The sequence below is a fragment of the Nyctereutes procyonoides genome, unplaced genomic scaffold (genome assembly GCF_905146905.1).
Source record: "Nyctereutes procyonoides isolate TBG_1078 unplaced genomic scaffold, NYPRO_anot_genome, whole genome shotgun sequence".
Lineage (NCBI taxonomy): Eukaryota > Metazoa > Chordata > Mammalia > Carnivora > Canidae > Nyctereutes > Nyctereutes procyonoides.
This window is the reverse complement of record NW_026575133.1, coordinates 53,719,936-53,741,301: the sequence shown is the minus strand read 5'-3', so window position 1 is coordinate 53,741,301 and position 21,366 is coordinate 53,719,936.

The window sequence follows — 21,366 nt, the reverse complement described above, 5'->3', positions numbered from 1 at the left end:
TTCATTTTCCCTGCCTCATCAATTTCCTTTTCTATTTCTCTGCCTTTTAGCCAGAGTCACTGACATCTCTGTCCTTCCTCAGTTTTGTTAAAATCTTGTTTTACAGTCTGTTTTCTAGCATTTTCTTCTGTCTCTTGTATTAAACAGTGTTCAAGGGTATGCTCTTCCTCTTTGCGGAGACTGTGCTCTCCATCCTTTATGTCTCAGGATATTTTCATAAGCTTCATGACAGTTTTGTTGGTGTTAATGACCCCCTGGCTGGTGGGAGGTCTGCCCAGCACCTGTGGTTTCCCATAAACAATGGGAGTGGATGCTGTTTGAATCCTCCTCTCAAATCATAAGGAGAAGGGATCGCCAACATAAATGTACATTATCTGTCCAGTAGTACATCATTCTGGGAAGAAAATGGAAACAGTTGATGCAGAGGTGGGTCTGGGGAGAGGAAGGGAAGATTTCACTTCCGTATCATTTCTTTTGTCACAGAGCCATCTTTGGGACATGTCTCTCTGCTTGGGCCAGCCTCCACACTGGTTTTACCTGGTAAGGTCCTGATGTTGCCCTCCTGGAAGGAGAACTTGAGATATTGGTGTGGATAATGGTGATGGTGGGACAGATCATTCCTGATTGGGTAGTGATTGGAGGTTGAGCTCCTATTTCACACTATTTTTAAGGATTGAGGCTATGCCTGCCATTAACAGAAGAATAACACAAGGGCCCAAGCGTCACAGAATCTTGCTCCCTTCAGCAATGGTTCAGTAAGATAGGCCAACAGAGGTTCAGAACAGTCAGTAATGGCTCTGTAACCATTCCCCTGCCAGCAGATAACAGGATGGTACTATGACCTCTAAGACCTTGAGCTCCTGCCACATGGTATATTAAGTCCTGGCTCCACTCCAAGACTCCCATTTCTAGTGAATCACTCCTCCTTCCTACAGGATCCATGCCTACCTGGACACAGGGTTGAGCTATTAGGTGAAGTTAATAGAAGTTTGAGAAGTACAACTCCCTACCTCCACCTCCTTCTATATTTATTAGCAACATAGTTATGTATGGAAATGCAGACACTTCCTACCCTAGAATGGAATCTATACCTCCCTTTCTCCCTCTCTCCTTTCATTCTCTGTTTCATTCCCTCTCTCATCTACATTATTGACCTGCTAGATGATTATTGGCTTTGACTGTTCTTTATTAGCCTTGCAGATGGCAGTTATGTTGATAGTGAGGATGGAGGCACCAATGCCCTTGTTCCAGATATCAGAACCCTTGGTCTGGTGTTGGCAGCTGCAGCATGGGCAGCGACACTAGCACTGGATATCTTGTGTGCCTTTCCAGGTCTACTCTCCATCCTTTCCCAACCTGCTCTGCGTCCTGGGAGGCTGACCCATATGGTCTACTTCAGTGATATGGGAGCCTGCAAGAGCTGATTTTGTATATCTCTTCCTAACTCATGCTTGGTGGCCATAGTAGGAATATTTACATATTGGAAATTGGCAAACACTACAAATAGGCATACGCACAGCTACCTCAGAGCTTGTTGTTAAATATTTATTTACCAGCACACCACTGCGGCTCCATCAGTATATCAATAGACTCCTTTGCCTGTGACTTCTGGTTGAGTTTGGCCATTGGGAGCCCCTTACAGATGAAAGGGCAGAGAGTGTGGTCAGAATATTAATTCTTCTGGCTCCATCCCTATCAGATTCCCACAGGTTGGCTGCCTCCCTCTACAAACACAGCAACTGCTATCAGGCACCCTCTCTAAATGTCCATCCTTTCTGGAAACCAGACACTCCTTCCCTTCCCCTTTTTGGGCCTGTGGTATGTTCTGATTGGGTGGGGGCTGGTGGTGCAGTTAGCAAAAGAATTCACCTGAAGCAGAATGAAAGGCATTGAAGTTTATTGAATATACTGCAAGGGAATAATGGGCAGGACAGCAAAGGAGAGACCATGAGGTGGTGGTAAGGGGCTATATTTATAGGGCAGAGTAAGGAAGTATGGGGAAGCATGCAGTTTTCTCCTTTTTGGTAACTGTCTGTGCCTGGTTGTCAGCATCGGTTGGTTAGGGCCTATGGCTCTTTTGAGGTGGATCATTTAATGAGCCTGTTTGCTTTAGCTCGGTGGTCTTTGTGGGCTTTTTTACCTTGCCCAAGTTTCCACTGCTCAAGCCTATTGCCTAAGAGCAGTCTCTACAAGGCCTATGAGTGGTAATGGCTCCCTCAAACCCTACCTACACCAATGGTCTCCCCATGATGCCCTTTTCTAACAATGCATTGGAGTTGTGCCATTGCTTTCCTTCCATGACCTTGACCAACACAAAACCTAATTACATTCAGTCACATAGGACTACTTACTCGCTTCCGGGATGCATTTCCTTGGTCTTGCTTGGTTCCAACACCACCAGTTTTCAAACTCTTTATAGACTTTCTTGGAATGTTTTCTTCAGATGAAATCTTACCTGAAAACCACAATGTATACATAAGATAAAGATTCTTGTCTTGAGTGGGGTAGGAGCTAAAGGCTGCCTGTTCCCTATCCTCCACACTTCACCTTTCTCAACCATCATGAATATACATCACTGGAGCCTCCGAGGATCCAAGAAGCACAATATTAAATACACAGAGATTGTGATTTGAACTTCCCAGGGCCCCTAGAGAAGATGTGGGTAAACTGCAGGCATATTTTCAAGCTACCACTTACAGAGTACTTACGTTATGCAGGGCTCTATTCTGAGCGCTTTCTGTTGGTAATCCTCCCAGCAACCCCGGGGGGGGGGGAGGTAAGTGTCTCCATTACTTATACTGTATGAACGAGACAACTAAAGCACAGTGTAGTAAAATTCACTCAGGAGCTCGTGGGTGGTATAGCCAGAGAGCTTAGCTGCAGAGCTGTGCTCCCAGGTACTCTACATGCTCCCGTAACGATGCTTCTGAGTGAATAAATGAGTAGCATGTGAGTCCAGGTGTTGGAAAAACCTCACAACATCAGAATCCCACTGAGGAATGTTCCCTGCCCTGTGGGTTTCCTTGGTGGCTTCACACAACCTCCAACTCTGACATCTCAGTAACAGGTGGACAGTCCCTGATACAGGAGGGACTGCCCAGCACCTGTGGTTTCCCATAAACAATGGAAGTGGATGCTGTTTGAATCCTCCTCCGCTGCTACTCTAGAAATGTGGCCAATGAGGGATTTTATTCTCCAGCTGGCAACTCGGTTATGTGTTGAAGTAATCAATGAAACAAGACAATGGCTTTTTTTTTTTTTAAGCTTTTAAAACTGTGCTTGTGGTGTTAGCGGCTGCCATTGGGCTCTGACTATCTTGCCACTGGTCTTTTCCCCCAGTCCAGGTGCAGGAAGACGGGACTAAGCTTTCCAGACTGCTGTGGGCATGGGGCAGGTCTTCCTGAGAACAGTACAAGATTGAGACCTTTGGACCTTGGACCTTGGGACTGAACCATTAATACCTGGAAAGTTCTGTTTCTGGGACTTTGATAGCACCTCTAATCAGAAATGTTAAAAAAAAAAAACCTCCACCAAAATAATAAAAGCCAAGCAGACCCCACACAAGGATGTGAGGATTGTGTAGAAGTCTCAAGTTTCTGATCTGCCATATATTTGGGAGTGATATCAAATGTTGTCTTGGAAGACATTATCCATTTCTCAATTAAGAGTTCTGAAAGATGTGAAGAAATCAAGCATATCTGAATAATACATAACCCCACTTCCTTCACCTATTTGTCCTTTCTTTATGTAGAAAAATAAACTATCATTCGAATTTTGGGGGGGAAGTCAGTGGGATGAGGCTTGGCTTTTAGTAAGTAGCAGGAGTGAATTATTATTTCGTGTGAGGAACGAAAGCACATTCTCATACCCTAAATATTTGGAATTCTACAGCCCAGCCTGTGCACTTCTAGCAGCGGGACTGGCTACACAAAATGGAAATGAGGGGCCCCTTGCTTAAAATTGTTCAGAATTTTAGACAGCAGCAGCAGAATTTTGAAGTGAGGCCTGTTGGAGTGAGGAGCTCTGTGTAGACAGCCGTGGAGCTGGCCCTACCTAGAAACAGTGACCCACATTTGAGCCCTAGAAGGGTGAGAAGATAAACCTCCCACTCCACTAACGGATGCCCGAGAAAGCACCAATTGTGTGTGGAGTCACCCAAAAGACAGCTGAAGTCAAACCACTAGTCCCGATATTCCCTTCCTTCGTGCTTGTGTTTAGAACAAGAATACCATGCTCCACCCACTGATCCCATGTTTGTGTCACTATTGTATGAGACCTACTTTCAGGAATAAAGGGGAAAGGATTGGTCTATGCAAGAGGATCATCAATTTTTAAAAATATGTTTAATTTATTTTATTATATATTTATTTCCCTATTTATTTAATATGCTTAATTTTTTAGAGCAGTTTTAGGTTCACAGGAGAATTGAGAGGAAGGTACAGAGATTGTCCATTTACCCCAACCCCACACATGCAGAGCCTCCTCAACTATCAACACCCCTCAACAGAGTGGTACATGTGTTATAGTTGATGACCCTTGACTGACACATCATTGTCAGCAAGAGTCATAGTTCATTAGTGTGGTACATTCTTTGCGTTTGGACAAATGAATCACGTCATGTCTCTACCACGCAGAATGATTTCACTACCCTAAAAATCCTCTGTGCTCTCTCTATTTATCCCTCCTTCCTTCTAATGATCCTTCACCTTTTCATGGTGCCATGGACCCCTCCATTGGTCTGGTGTAGTCTTTGGGCATCTTCCCCAAATAAGTTTTTTTTAATACATGATTACTAAAGTACAGAGGAAATAATATAATAAGTCAAGTTATGAAAACATTACAAAACAAAATCATGTTGGCAATATATTTGCTTCTTTATTAGCACATGAAATTACTAGGTCTAGCAGCGGGTCTAACACCCATAATTTTGAAGTAGCGATGATAAACATAAATGGTATTTTGAAATATCTGCAGCAACTCTAATGTGCAATGAAAACACTGGTGATGGAATTACAGATACTGCTCATCCTACTGTGGTTTTTATCCATTTATTTTTGGCTCATACTCATAAGAGAAGGAAACGCTGGCTCTCAGAGACAGGACAATGAAAATAAAGATGTGACTGTTTTTCCCACCCGGGCTTACATGCCCCATGCAGGTTATTAAGCTCTTGTCTCTCAGCTCCCCATCCACCTGCCAGAGTCAACTCTGCAATGCTGGGGTTTGGCACACCGTGTTTCTCCCTGAGAGAAACTGTCCAAGGAGCAATCAAGAGGGAGACTGGAAAGCTGGAGGAGAGAGAATGTGATTAGGGTTTGCTTGTTGTCTCTGTCAACGTCAGGCCAACAATGGTGTTCCTGCCTGGCAGTAGTAGGTGACTCTGTAGCCGTGGTTCTAGCTTCCAGTTATTTCCATTCTCTCAGAATCAGCCTCAGGGTCTCCCCTCAGAGATAGCTCCAGCCAGCACCCTCTTCTTCCCTACCCAAACAAAGCACCTATAGCTGAGAGACTGCAACAGAGATTCATTCTCTTGCAGTTCTGGGGGTCAGAGGTCTGAGGTCAAGTTGTCCATGGGGCTGTGCTCCTCCGACAGCTCTAGGGGAGAATCCGTCCTTGCCTCTTTGGGTGTTAACAGCAATCTTTGGCCTTCTTTGGCTCGTAGGGACATCACTCCAGTCACATGGCTGTCTTCTCCTTACGTGTCTTCACGTTGTCTTCCCTCTGAATGTCTGTGTTTGTCCATGTCTCCCTTTTCTGTAAGGATGCCATCATATTAGATTAGGGCCCCTCCTAATGACCTCATTTTAACTTGATTACCCAATAAGGACCCCATTTCCAAAGAAGACCATGTTCAGAGGTCCTTGGGGTTAGGACTTCAATATACTGGGAGAGGAGCACCATTATTAAATCTATAAGATTTCTCAGAGGTCTGGGTCCCAGTTCTGTGGATCCTGCAAGCTTCTATGATCCCTAGCCATAGGTTGGAAACTGTCTCCTGCGGTTATTATTTCTTGCTACCTACCTCTTTTGTTAGTCGGTCCTCCAATACCTGTTCAATCAGTTCCTTACATTAACTTCCCTCTGTTAAAATAACTGGTGCGGTTTCATTTTCCTGATCAGGCCCTGGCTGGCCTAGACCCCTGAATCTTCAATGTGGTCCCCAGATGAGAGGATCTGATATATTAAATGGGTATCTGGTAATTATTTCAAGAGAGAAGCAGGGATTCTAAGTAAGGATTTATAACTAACTAAACTTAGTAAGACTTCTAAAGTTTTTGCACTTTTTTCCTTATTTCAAATGTCTTGGTTATTTTGTTGTGTTCTTGTAAGGGATGCTTGAAAATGAAGTGGACCTATGGGTTTGTCTCTGGAGGCAGTGAGAAAAGAGGGGGCTGGCAGGAGGTGGGGTGGTCTTGGATGGGGATCAACCCGAGGAGCAGACAAGGGATGGCACTAAAAAGAAAGTACAAGTGGTTGAGCCCCTGGGTCTGGGGTAGGGTAGAAAGAAGAACATGGTAGCTGGCCCTGAGAACTGCCTCCGGTTATCCCGTGGGGTAAAAATGAAGCTTCAGTTCTCTTTAACCCACTCATCCTGCTTCTAGGAAGCTCTCCTAGGAAATAACCCAAAGGAAGTTGTGTCTAACCCCTGATTCTTTCCTGTCTGTCTGATCTGTGGGTACAAATATGAGTCCTTAACATTGACGTCTGTCATCCTTGGACTCCTGGCCACGTGCATAACTGGTCCATCTCAAGCCCCTGCTCTTAGAGTTCCCTGAAGTGTCCCACACACGCTAAGGACTAGATCCACTTCCGTCCTGCTCCAGCTGTTTGTGAAAGTTCTCAACCTGTAAGCCCGGGCAGGTGGCACTGTGCTCCTGCCCCAGCTGTTCCATCCAGACAAAAAGGCTGCATCTGGATCATTTTCCAGAGCATGGCAAGCTCTGCCAAGGTCCCCTGCCTCCCTGGCTGACAGTCACTGTGTCTTTCACACCTGAAACAGGAAGTGACGGTGCTCCTGGGTCTCATAAACCTTTCATCCAAAAGACACGTCCTGTTCCTGTCTATTCACCCCGTCTCTACAAAAGATCAGAACCATTGCCTCTGGCCAGACATCTTCCATTTCTCTTATCTTCCCTGTCAACACCCCCCCCCCCACCACCACCAAGGCCATCCCTCTGAAGCCAGAACGGGCCCACTCCCCACTGTGGATCATGTCATACAGAGAGTCGCCTGCAAAGTTGCTAGCACCTATCCCTCAATCCCCCCTTAGGGGGGATTTTGGACTCAGTATTGCACTAATGCGTTCATCGTCACATTAGGCATGATCATGCAAGCTGAGAACAATCTAAGAGAGCCCTGGTAGGGAAGTGATTTGGTAAACAAGGTGGTATAACCTCGTGTGAGGTAGATGGAGCCAATAACAATTATGAAGACTCCATAACAACATAAAAAAAAGTGCTTATGACTTCATTTTAAGCGATAAAAAGGGTACATTATACATGACCATGATTTCAGCTACCTAAAAATGGCATATGCCTATGCAATGAAAAGAAATTTGAGTAACTAAAAACCGGTCCAGCCTGGAGTGTTGATAGTATGGGTCCATTTTTTCTTCTACTTGGTGTTCCCTTAATTGATCTATAATGACATTTATTTAAGAAAAAATAATGGTTATTGGCAAAAGGTATGAAAATGCTTGCTCCTGCTTTGAGAGCCTCTTTGCACACACAGCAGGTGCATTGAGCCCTGGGAGGGGGCTTGGATTTTCCAGAGAAATGGGGCTGATCATATCTTCTCCCTGGGAACATTTCCAGTTCGAAATTCTAGAAGCGATCCAAAGACCTTTCCAGTCTATAGCGCCACTCATGCGATCCCAGGGCTTCAGGAGGGAAGACTAATAATGTCTGAATATAGAGTGTCCCCAACAATATTCTGATTGGTCCCCAACCACTCAGAATGTGGACATTCTGACAGCTGCCTCCTTCCAAACTGCCCCAATCAGCCTGCATCAGTGGGGTCTAGAAGAGAAAGCAATTGAGTTGATTGTTAAGGCATTAGAACTCTTTTTTATTGGCACTTACACCTATTTGTTGTGTGAATTTAGTGTTCCTTTTGCGTCAGCAAGGGAAACCACTGATCCACACTTGGGTCACCGTAGCCATGCCCCGTGAGAAAATGAATCAGGTGCTTCTTTTGGTTTGCCTTCACACCTGGCTTTTTCTGTTTGGATTCATGATTCCCTCTAGACTTTTCCCTCTAGCTCTAGGAATTGCTTTCTGTGATGAAGCTGGCAGATCTGCTTCTCTATTCTGACAATACCAAAACCATGGGGAGAGTGTCCAGGAGCCGCGCTGGCCTGACCTGGAGGACACCAAATCTCACCCACCTGGAGCCTAATTCCTGAACTCATGGCCTCTAATTCCAGGAAGTCCTATATATAGATTTACTTTGATTCCCCATCATTTCCAGTGTGCTTGGCTTGGCATTTTGGCTCACCTGCCTTGCCCTGCCTTTTTGGATTTCGATGTTCCTCCAAAGTCTGTATCCCTTACCTTTTATAATGACCCCTTGGCTGCAAAGACTACACTGGGGCCAAGAACAGGTCTGGGCCCTCCCCAGCTGGACTCTCCATCACCCTCCTGGCCTAGGGATCCTGATGGGACCTATGGGTAAGGATGAGCCTCTCTGTTCCTCCCTCAGTGAAACAGGAAACATAACACCGGCTCTTGCTCTTACAGTCTTACTGAAACTCTGTAGCTTTAAAGTGGTTCATGGGTGCAAAGTTATTTAAATGCTTTGCAAGCAAGTACAAAATCTTGCTACTTTTTAAAGGAACTGCTAAAGTACTTTGGACACTGCTTTCAAGTAGAACGATTTTTCCAGACACTCATTCAGAGGACTCAACAGCAGCACATGACTCTCGGCACGGGCATGGAAGGAGGGGACCTGGATTCAGGACCTGGTTCTGTCTCATTCCAGGCATGTGACTCAGGCCTCATCTTTCCTCATCCATAGAATGGAAATAACAATAACATCTGTCCAACAAGGTTGTTCTGAGGATCAAATGAGGTGCTGTGAAAGTGTTTTGGAAAAAAAAAAAAAGCTAGTTGCCTTAATTAATAGTGCTATGTACCCGATTATTTGATTAATTACAGTGGAGCCAGGGCGAAGGTTAAAAGGACATAGAAGACGTGGCCCTGCCCACAATGATCTCAGGCACCGAAAAGAAAATGACGGTGCTGGCTGTGCAGGTAAAGGGTTAAAGTTGAGGGATCCCATCAAAGCGTCCTCCCCGGAGGCCCTGAATCAGGTGCCCCCCCCGCCCCCCCAGCCATGGAGGCTTCCGGTCCTGCTTCTGTGCCTGAGATCCCAAGCTGGGGCTCAGAGAGGAGCCTCTGCGGGCAACGGCTGCTCCCCAAGCGCAGTCATCCTGGCGCTGGGACCCCCGGGCGGGAGCATCTGGGCGGAGCCCCGCCTCCCGCCTCGCCCCCTCCTCCCCCGGGGCACCGGGATGCGCGTCGCCTTGCGCAGCCGGGCTGGACCCCGCGCCCCTGCACCTGCCGGACCCCGCTGGCGTGGGTGTTGGGGGCGCGGGAGCAGAGGGCGCCCTCCCCCCCCCGAGATCCGCCGAGGGGGACCATCTGTCGGGGAGGACTCTCCGGGACGTGCCCCTGCCTCGGTCCCGTGACTCGGCTCCCTGAGCTCCTTGCGACTGCCTGCACTAGTGCTCTCACCTGTAATAAATGGGTGGTTAACAATGCCATGAGGGGGTCCCCGGGTGGCTCGGCGGTTTGGCACCTGCCTTCAGCCTAGGGCGTGACCCTGGAGACCCGGGATCGAGTCCCGCATCGGGCTCCCTGCGTGGAGCCTGCTTCTCCCTCTGCCTGTGTCTCTGCACCCCCTCCTCTATGTCTATCATGAATAAATAAATAAAATCTTAAAAAAAAAAAAGAAAGCCACGAAAAAGACAGTAAAGAACTTGCACACGGTTCAAAGAACAGCAGCGGTCTCCCGGGTCACAGCCCCAGCTGCAGCTGCAGCGTCCGCGGAGGCGGAGTCCGCCTGCCTGGCCTGGCGGCCGAGGCTCGGTAGCTCCACCGTCTGGGGGGGACGGCTATGGCCCCGCTGCCCCGGAGACCCCGAGCCTGCGAGCAGGGTGGGGAGCTGGAGCCCGCTTTCAGCTCCCAGTTCCCGCAGGCTTCTTCTCCCCAGCACCCCCGCCCGCCCCCCAGGCTCCGCGCGGATCCATCCAGGACCTGGGTTTCTGCCGGTTTCCTCGCCCAGCACCCTAGTCCCCACGGAGGCTGCAAGGCACCCCCTGGGCCCCATCTAAACCACCTATCGGCTGTCCTGCCTGCATCTCAGGGATTCCCAGGAGAGGAATTGGAACTTGGTGGGGGCATTTAGTGAGGTTGGCCGGTGATGCTAGACACCTGTAAATTGTGGGACAGTCTTGCTCAACAAAGAATGGTCTTGCATGACTTTCAAATGTCTTGTAGGGCATTCGTGTAAGCGAAAGGACATTTATTAGTAATTATCTGAGCTAGTTCTCACTCTATTTTATGGATAAACAAGACTTTTTAAAAGGTACTTTATTATTATTTTTTAAGATTTTATTTATTTATTCATGAGAGACTCAGAGAGAGGGGCAGAGACATAGGCAGAGGGAGAAGCAGGCTCCCTTTGAGGAGCCAGATGCAGGACTGGATCCCAGGACCCTGGGATTGCCACCTGAGCGGAAGGCAGACACCCAACCACAGAGTCACACAGGTTCCCCTATTTTATTATTGTGGTAGGAATACATCACATAAAATTCCCCCTTTTAACTATTTTTAAATGCTCAGTTCTGTCGCATTAAGTGCATTCACAGTATTGTACAACAGTCACCACTATTTCCAAAACTTTTTCATTACCCCAAACAGACACTGTACTCATTAAGCAATAGCTCCCCATCTCCCCTTCCCTGAGCCCTTTGTAACCTCAAATCTACTTTGTCACTGTGAATTTGCCTATTCTAGGTACCCCATATAAGTGGAATCATGTAGTTTCTGTCCTTTGCTTCATCAAAAACTTTACCAAGAGTCGCTCCTCATTTTGGAAAATTGCCATCACCAGTGACAAAGCCGGGAGTGGTGTTTGAATCATCAAAAATATTTACATGTGCCAGCCAGCTACATTCAACAAGCATCTGACACTTTAATGTTTCCTAATATAATTATGTCCCCACATTCACATATTGAAGTACATACTATTTTATTATATTTTACACTCCTTTTTATTCCCAAGTTAAGGCATTATTTTTCTTAAGCAATTATACATTGGTAGCTTAAATAACTCTTAATTTCATTTTAGGTTAGTAAAGGGCCCATTACAAAATATTTATTATAAAAGAAGGCTTTGGGCCCAGTGGGGCTGGGAATCAGGGATTTCTGTCTTGTAGTCACTGACGGATGACCAGGTGTGAGAGAACATATCTCTGGAAGTGAAATGCTATTGACCAACCCGAATACTGCCTATGCTTTCAACCTCACACAGCCAGCCCACCCCTCAGAAAGGAAATCCTCAGACTACTGAACTGGTCACCACTACTGACTGCTATGGTCTGGCCAGTGCAGCCTGCTAGGGAATTTTGCTCCTGTCATCAACGTTAGCCATTGCAATTACCCATTCCTAGATTTAAGGATGCGTGTGGGCATCCAAAACAAATTGTCATCAGACCATATCTAGGCAGGCACCCAAAAGTAAAGCTGGATTTTCAGCATTCAACAAAATGATTGATTCCAGTGTAAATCCTGGGTCTCTCATGAGTGGGACTTGGGTGCTATGCTGTATTCATATCCTTGTTTCAGACTGATCTCCATCTAGCTAACAGCATCCAGATATCAGATTTCTTCTAAATAAAAACGGCTAGAAAAAGTATAGATACTGTTTCCTAACCAACTGCCCCCTTAATATTCATACTTCCTTAGATTAGCCTCAAGGTCTTGGGAGTGTGTATTTACCACAAGACTTTAAATGGGCTAAAATGTGTTGCTAAAATTAATTCTAGAAATTATAATTATATAAATAATGACATATGTCTACCTGTAATGTGGGGCCTTGGAGTTTAGCTGCTGTTGTACTGTGAGAAGAATATAATGTGACCCTTGGATAATATTACATTTTCTCCCTATTCCTGTATTCCTTCACTCAAAGCTTTCTGGCTCTTTGCTAGGAGCTGATTCCACATAGATATATAAGATCCTTGGTCTCAAGGAGTTCAAAAGCTAACACAAGAGAGTGACAAACAAAACATGGCAAAGCAGTGTGATGGATATTTTCTCAGAAGAGGAAGGAATGGTCACACTGAGTCAAAAAAATTCTGGGTAGGCTACTCAGAGTAGAGAGTGGAGGGTGATTACACACACAGACCTATACACACCTGTCAATTTACTAAGTTCTTTAACACACACTCAGTTGAAACCCCTGTGAGAGCATGTGTCATGAAACATGAAAAAGACAGTTTGAGGCCGAGAAATGTCAAGGGCTGAGCACCTACTGTGGATACATATAAGCCAATTTGGTTGTTTGCAATTATTATTTTTAAAGATTTTATTTATTTATTCATGAGACACACACACACAAAGGCAGAGACACGGGCAGAGGGAGAAGCGGGCTTCCTGCAGGGAGTCCGATGCGAGACTCAATGCAGGACCCCTGGATCACGACCCGAGTCCAAGGCAGACACTCAACCACTAAGCCACCCAGGCATCCTGCTTGCTTGCAATTATGAGGTCTTTTTGGTAGAGATCAGGAGCTTCGGAGGTTGCAGCTACAAGCGTGCTCCCTTTAGTCTTGCTGTCACGTGGTATGCTCCAGCAAAACATGTGTCAGACTGAATTCTACAATACACATTGATGTTTACTAGCAAGGAGCACAGAAAGTCATGTAACGGGTGAATTTGACCAAGTTGCTGCTCTCTGTCCCTTCCTACGTTGCAATTGTACTTTAATGAAGTTTATGGGATGGAGTGCTGTTTGAGTCACATGTTTCAATCAGTGTTCCAGTTGGATGAGGAGTCACAACCCCCTGCTAATGGTCTATCCCAGATTCTGACAAAGTTTGAAGGCCAGGGTGCCATTCCAAAGGGCATAGTCTTCTGGGGCAGCCAAATTCTTACCTCCTGTTCATGCAAAGGTGAAGGTGCCTATTCAGTATATTTAACCAATCCATATGTCTTGAATACCACATACTTCATCAATTAAAATTAGAAATTTTTTTTTTGAGAGAGAGAGTACACACGTGAGTGAGCATGCACATGGCAGGGGGTGGTCAGAGAGAAAATCTTAAGCAAGTTCCAAACCCAGCATAGAGCCCAATGTGAGGCTGGATCTCATGACCTGAGCTGAAATCAAGAGTTGGATACTTAAGCTACTGAACCACCCAGGCACCGCCAAATTAATTTTTAACATCACTATGCTAGTTAATAAGCCCTCTATTGCAAAGGGAAATTAAAAAAAAATAGTTGGAGTAGCTGTTCAAGTGAATGTGCTACTGGGTCCTGTACATGGTAACTGCCAGCATGATTAAGGGTACTTGGAGTGTTAACTCACTGCCTCTAAACTGTAGAATAGGACCAACTAACACACACAGATTTATCACATTTCCTATGATAAAAATATTTTAAAGTAAGTAAAATAGCTCTCAAACCATCAAACAGCCTGGCGAAAATCCTGGAAGAGTATCTGACTGAGGGGCCACTAAGTTGTGATGTACCCAGAAGAAATGAGCTCTACCTCTAGTTAGCTGATAGAGAGAATGTATATGACGTAATAGGCAAACACTGGTGAATGTGGAGTACATATGGACACATTGATTTTTTACCTTTATATTTAAAAGATATTATAGATTCACAGCAAGTGGCAGAGATAGTATGGAAATGTATCTTCACTCTATTTCCTCCAGTATTTCATTTTTTTTTAAGTTAATGATTTTTATTATTTTTTTAAAGTTTTATTTATTTAAGTAATCTCTACACCCATGTGGGGCTCAAACTCATGACCCCGAGGTCGAGAGGCACGCGTGCTCCTCTGACTAAGCCAGTCAGGTGCCCGTAAAGTTAATTATTTTTTAAATTTTTCTTTGGGGTCAAGTACACATAAAATAAATGTTGGCTATTTTTAAGTGTATATAGTTCAGTAGCAGTACATTCCCACAGTTGTGCAACCTATCTCCAGAGCTCTTTTCTTTCTTTCTTTTTTTTTTTCCAGACCTCTTTTCATCTTGCAAAACTGAAACTCTGTCCACTAAAAACCAACTCTTTATTTCCCTTCCCCCAGCTTCTGGCAGCCACCATTCTACTTTCCAACTCTGTGAACTTGACCACTCTTGGTACCTCCTGTGAGTGAAATCATAGTATTTGTCTTTTTGTGACTCTAATGGTGTATTCTTATATGGGTATAGAACAATATGAAAACCAGGAGATTAACTTTGGTGCAATGTGTGCATATGATTGTGGTCCATTGTATCACATGTGGGGATTCCTGTAAGCAATACCAGAGACATATCTAGAACATTTCCACCCCCACCATAAAGGGATAACATGGGAGTCAGTATTTCTCTTGCTGCTCTTCTGAGTCATAACCTCTCCACCATCCCTAACCTTTGACAACCAGTAATCTTTACTAGCTCTATGATTTTACCATTTCGAGGTTATATACCGTAGCATACGCAGATTTTTCTCTCGCATTGTTGTAATTATAATAACCAAGTTAATGTTCTGGCTTGAGGAGCAAGTTCAGTTGTTTTTAAGGCTGATTTTGGTTCCTAGTAATACAGCCATGCCATTAGCAGAGCAGGAGCCTGCTGCCCATTACCCATTTGGCTGCAGCCATACACACAGTTCATCAAACTGGCTGTATCTTGCTCTTAGATGTGAACTTAAAAACACCAGAGAGGTTGGGGCACCTGGGTGGCTCAATTGGTTAGGTGTCCAACTCTTGATTTTGGCTCAGGTCATGATCTCAGGCCCTGCATCAGGCTCCACTCTGTGTGAGGAGGCCTGCTTAAGATTCTCTCTCTCTCTCTTTCTGGCTCTCTCCCTGCTCAAAAAAACAAAACAAAAACAAAACAAAACACCAGAGAGGTTAAGACAGAGTCCTATTACTCCTTAATACTTACCTGTCAATTTGGTCTTTAAAAAAAGTCTTGTCTGCTCTGATGTTCACAGGCATGAGGCTTTGAACAAGTTATCAGGGGCTGGAGACAAAGACTCTTTGACCAAACCTTAATCAGGCTCCCCTGAGCCCTTTTCTTGACCAGGCCTCAACCTTGGCCTATAGAAGCTCGACCAAACACTAACATAGTTTTTGACAGCTCAAGGCCACATCCCTAGGATGACCCCACCCTCCTTAAAATCTGAGAAAAATTAAAGCCTGAGAAAACTCAAGACTGCCAAAAAAAATTTTTTTTTACTGTTTGTTCCAGCCAATACCTAAAGATAAGGACCCACTCCCAGCCTCTGTGGGAGGTGTGAGTGCCAGTTAGCAAACCCAGATATTTCCCTTCCTGCTTTTAGTAACTTCTCATTTCCCCCACTCTATAAGCCCCTCCCTACCCTCATCCCTATCCCCTGATTCTCCCTTTAAAACACCCAGACACCTCTGTACAAATAAAAATTCACTTATGCTGCACTTGTCTCCCTACTGCAATGGTATATTGCTGATGAAAATCTGTCCCTGCCTCTTCAGTCTGGCTTTGTTCATCCTGCCAGTATAGAAAGATTCTTCAGCTTGTCTACATCTTTTCCAGCACCATCTCTTTAAACAAAAATCAGTGAGTGCAGCATGACATGTCAGGCAGATCTTGGCCACTTGTCAGTTATACGAAATGTTGCAAAAATGATTGGCAATATCTAAAACCTGGTTGAATCCTCTGGTATGACTTTATGAGAAACTGTCCAATCAGAAGAAAGACTGGTATGGGTTTTGAAAGACATAACCCCCCTACCTCCCAAATAATTCAGCCATAATTTCAGAGAGATAGAGGGCTACCGTGTGGCAAATGGGGTCAAGTCAACTCTATATTAGTCAGTCCTGGGAGATTTCTATAACTTGGGAAGGAATGAGAGTAGAATTTAGCCAAGGTTAGGGCTAAATAATTCTGGATGGAACAAGGGTGACCCTGACCCTTTCTGCTTTAGGTGATGGCAGTGGTTGTAAAACATGGCATCGGAATCATCTTGAGGGGTGATTAGAAACTCTTGGGTTCTTCAGATTCTGATTCTGTGGGGCTGGTTGGGCCTGATTGTTTGTCTGTAGTTAGGTCTGATGGCTATCTCCCTTCTTTCCAAGATGATCTATTTGGGGAAAAATGTTTTGGGCCTTGCAGGTGCTTTCTGGGCAGCTCTCAGCTAAACCGTGGGAGGCTTGGGCTTTACTTCTGATCACCATCCCTCACTGTTTGGCTGGCAGTGGAGGGTGGACGTGGGCAGGACGCTCTTGGCTGTCAAACCTCTCTATCCCCAGTGTTTTTACTCCAAAGAAATAGAAGTTTACTCTTAGAACACAAATAACTCTGCCTTGAATGTTAGACACCACTGTGTATTCTTTGGCCACTGATATGGGCTGAACTGTGTTCCTCCAAAAAAGATATGTTGGAATCCTAGCCCGTTTAGAATATGAAGTAATCAGTTAAAATAGGTCATTAGGGTGGATCCTAATCTAATATGACTGGTGTGGTTATAAGAAGAAGAAATTTGGACATAGGCATGCATACAAAGAGAACATCATGGGAGCATGTAGACAGCCATCTACGAGCCAAGGACAGGGGCCTGGAACATTTTCCCTCATGGTTCTTGGAAGGAACCAATCGGGCCGACACTTTGATCTTAGATTTGTAGCCTCCAGAACTGTGAGAAATATATTTCTTTTAAGGCACCCAGGGTGTGGGACTGTGTCATGGCAGCCCTCTCAGACGAATACATCCGCTTATCACTGGGATTGTCCCCCATCCAGCATGCCTTCCACCTCAGGCTCCCTCCTCCTCCTCTGGCATCTGGCTCTTCTCCTCCCCCTCCCTTCTTGTCCCTACTCTTCTCTTCTCTCCTGTCTCCCAGTTCCATCTTATTTCTCATGCATGGCAGTTAGCTACTTCTTTGCTCCCAGTCCTCTAATCTTGGCCTTTGGAGGCTGTTACCCTGCTTGCCCTTTATATTGCAACATGTTTTCCTAAGCAGAAAGGTCCCTCCTCCAAGAGGAACTCTGTAGCAGCCATCAAGATAATGGCTTTTTTTTTTTTCTTTCTTACCTGCTACAAGTCATGGCTCTTAAAGCTCTGGAGGTGATTCTAGTGAGCAGCCAGGGTGAGCACCACTGCTCTAAGGTGAATTGTGTCACTGTCGCTCACCAGGGAGAACCCTGGGCTTAGACAATATGAAGAACCTGCCATGTGAGTGAAAGTTCATGTGACCTACCTGCGTTCATCAACTGAAGTTTGTATTTCTGTAATCCTTTGGCAGAAAGCGTGCCAGCAGCAAAAATATAAAACTTTATTTGATACTGGCTTTGCTGACTATTATGGTTGGAACTGTGTCCCAGGCAAAATCATACATGGAAGCCCTGACCTCCGTTGTGAGTGTGTTTAGAGAGGGCCTTAAAGAGGTGATGAAGTCAAAATGAAATCACCAGGGTGGGCTCTGATCCAATCTGACTGGTGTCCTTATAAGAAGAGGAGATTAGGACACAGACATAGACTCACACAGAGGAAAGACCATGTGAGGACACAGAGAAAATGGCTCTCTGCAAGCCAAGGGGAGAGGCCTCAGGAGAAACCAACCCTGCTGGCATCGTAGACTTACAGCCTCTAGCACTGTGAGAAAATAAATATCTGTTGTTTAAACCACCCAGACTGTGGTATTTTGTGATGGTGGCCCAAGAAAACGAATACAACAGCTTAGTCCAAAGCTGAGGGATAATATATGATATAATGTACGATAAGGCATAAAATGTCATGTACTGTAAGGTATAATATCACGTACAGGTATGATTCTACTGAGGTATATATAACCTTTTTTTTTTAAGAATGAAAATGTTTAGAAAGAATTTTCATTTAGCAAAGGTAGCAGGAATAATATTTTGAAATATTAAACTGACATACTTTTCATACCCTTGTAAATCATGTAACCCCACAGCCTTCCACCATGAATGTGAAGCCATAAGCTGCAGGGAAGGTGAGGGTGGGTTAGTGCCCGGAATAAAAAGGCCATTGATGAGCTTTGGCTTTCAAAAGCTGACTTTGTGGATTTCATATTGAGTTATAGTTGTAAAAGCCAGGCTTTATGGAGAGGGAAAATGTTTATTTTCTGAATTTTAAAAGCTCTCTTTATATTATGGAAAGTTAAAGCTGGCATTTAGACATATAAACCTTAGGCAGTTTATTTCATAAGGGAGGTGCCGACCAGACAAGAAGAGGAAAATAATCAGACACTTGCGCCCTGGCTCCATCCCCTGAAGGAAGGCCATGTTAGAAACATCGAGGTAGTTTGGGTGAATCCCAGAGCAGTGGCTTCCCTTGCCTTTCCAGGGTTAGACTGGGGAAATGTCAAGTCCAACATGGTGCCTTGGTGAGTTAGAAAGCGCCGAATGAAGGACCTAGACAGAGAGAGGACAGGGATCATACCCCCCCGTCACCCTGCAAGTGTTTCTAGGTTCCCGTCTGGCATAAAAAAGTGAGTCCAGATGGTCTTCCATGCTCCTGGTGGAAAATGTAAAAAGTAGCTGAATTGAGAGCAGGAGACTTGCTATGAAACCTCCTATGGGGGAGGGCAAAAAAAAAAAAAAAAAAAAAAAAACCTCCTATGGCAGCAAGGGACCTGAGTAGAGGCTGTGGGTGGACAGCCAGGTCAGGACAGTGTCAAGATTCAGAGCGCTTGCAACACCATCGAGAGCCAGATAGAACCAAGATGGAGAAGTTGGGAAGAGAGATATGAGCAGAGCACTCAAGATTGGGTAGGATGAGAAACTTTGACTCTTGTATAAGGACCCACACTTTGATCTGAGATTCTCCTCTTGTGGCTAAGCTCATGAAAAGCTTTTTCCTATGACAACTGAAGGCAGGCGGTGGTGGGAGGGGGCCAGAAATTTTGAAAAGTGATTTTACCTGGAAGAGATCAAAGAAACTCAAATAAGACTGAGATATATTTAAATACTCCTTCACCAGCTTCCAGCCTTTGCTACTCCAAGGAAGGGTGGAGCGACAGTTTCGGAAAACAAAGATGTAGACTTTCCTGGCATCTCTAAATGCACCAGACAGAGTTTTCAACCCTATTGATTTCTTCTGATTTCTCTAAGGTTTTGATTCACCAGCTTTTGCTAGACATCTCTGGGCTCCTTTGTAGGTAGATAACATCAAGAACGAGGGTGCTTATTCCTTGGATTCTTTATTTACAATCATTTATGCTCTGTGCTATGCAGTTACTTTGAACACCAATAGTGCAATGTATCCTAATAATATCATGCGAGCAACATTTTTATTTTTTTCTTTGCTTATTTTAATGGGCTAACATAAGAGGTGGTGATTTTTTTCTAAGGACCGATAGTAAATATTTTAAGTTTTGTGGACCACTTGATCTTTGTTACAACTATTCAATTTTGCTGTTGTAGTGCAAAAGCAGCCATAGACAGTATGTAAATGCATGGGCATGGTTGAGTCCCAGTTAACAATACGGCTACCAAAATTTGAATTTTATGTAATTTACAAATGTCACAAAGTGTTCTTCTTTTGATCCCCCCCAACAATTTAAAAATGTAAAAACTATATTTAGCTTGCAGACTGTACAGAAACAGTTCATGGATTAGATTTGGCCTGCAGGTTGTAGTTTGCCATTCTCTGGGCTAATGAATGACAATAAATGTTTTATATATAAACAAAGCACTTTTCTATATCCCTATATTTTTCAAAAATAAAATGGCAGGATTTTTTTGGGGGAGGAGGTAAGGAAAGGGGTTGCAAAAATAATATATTTGGTCTAGGCTTAGCTATTTGATTGAAAAAATAAATCAGATATTGTCAGATTAGCGCAATTTCCTTTTTTTTTTTAAGCCAATTCCTGCCAATGGTTATGTGAGAAAATGCTATTTTGATGAGGAAATAATGAGATCATTTCGGTTATCACTGACACATGATGCCTGTGAGAATAACCTTTCCTAGCTGCCAGGCCTTGAAGGATTTGAAGAGAAGGAGGATGGGTTAGTTTCTTTAATGTTATTTTATTTAATTCCTTTTGCTGTTTGTAGCATGACAAACACATGCATGAGTGTGTGTGTGTGTGTGCATGTGCATGTGTGTGCGTGTATCAGAGAGGGAGAGAGAAGGTGGTGTGAGAGACTACAAGGGGCGTCTTTCCTTTTCCACAGGCACTAGTCCAATCTTTGCTTTGCTTCAGTTTTTCATTGTGCAATCTGCAGACCGCCATTATTTATTACTCATGCTTGGCCTGTAGACTCCTCCACCAGAAGAAAAATTGGCTGGCTGCTGTGGTCAGTCATTAGAGACAAAGGTTGACAGTAATGTAGCCCTCGAGTTCCAAGATATTGCAGAGATAAAAATTGGGCCACTTCCATTTGCAATGGTCTGGAAGGAAGAAGGGAGAAGGGAGAGCAGGTCAAGCAAGGGAGGGGAAATGCCATTGGCCAGGAGCACTTGACAGAGTTCCCAACTTCCCAATGAAATACAGCCACCCCTTGGTATCTAAATCTAACTCTTGATAATGTGCTGACTAACAAGTTTTTAGAGAGTTGGAGCCTTAATTTTTTTTAAGAGGGAAAAGTTATAGTGCTTCCCTCATCACCTAAAACCTCAACTATCTTTTTTTCTCAAAATTAAAAAAGACTTGCCAAGATACTCTTAAACACCTATACAAAACCCCGTTAAGACTTTTAGATAAAGGGGAGCCTGGGTGGCTCAGTGGTTGGGCATCTACCTTTGGCTCAGGGCATGATCCTGGGGTCCTGGGATCGAGTCCTGCATCGGGCTGCCCAGAGGGAGCCTGCTTCTCCCTCTGCCTATGTCTCTGCCTCTTTGTGTCTCTCATAAATAAATAAGTAAATAAAATAAATAAAATCTTAAAAAAAATTTCTAAATAAAGCGTTTTGAAGCCTCAATGAAGCCTCAGTTGCATAACAGTTAATGAACTCAATTAGTGGGTCTCTTTGTGGGACATATGTGACATTACTGAACCATATCAGTTCTAATTTTGTTTTCCCTCCAAACCTCGTAGGGGACATATACTGTAGGATAAGTCAATAATGAAATGATATGTCCAAAGCATTAAAATTTCTGTCCGCATTAGGCCCAGGTTGTTAGTGCCCTCAACCTGGGGAATCTAAC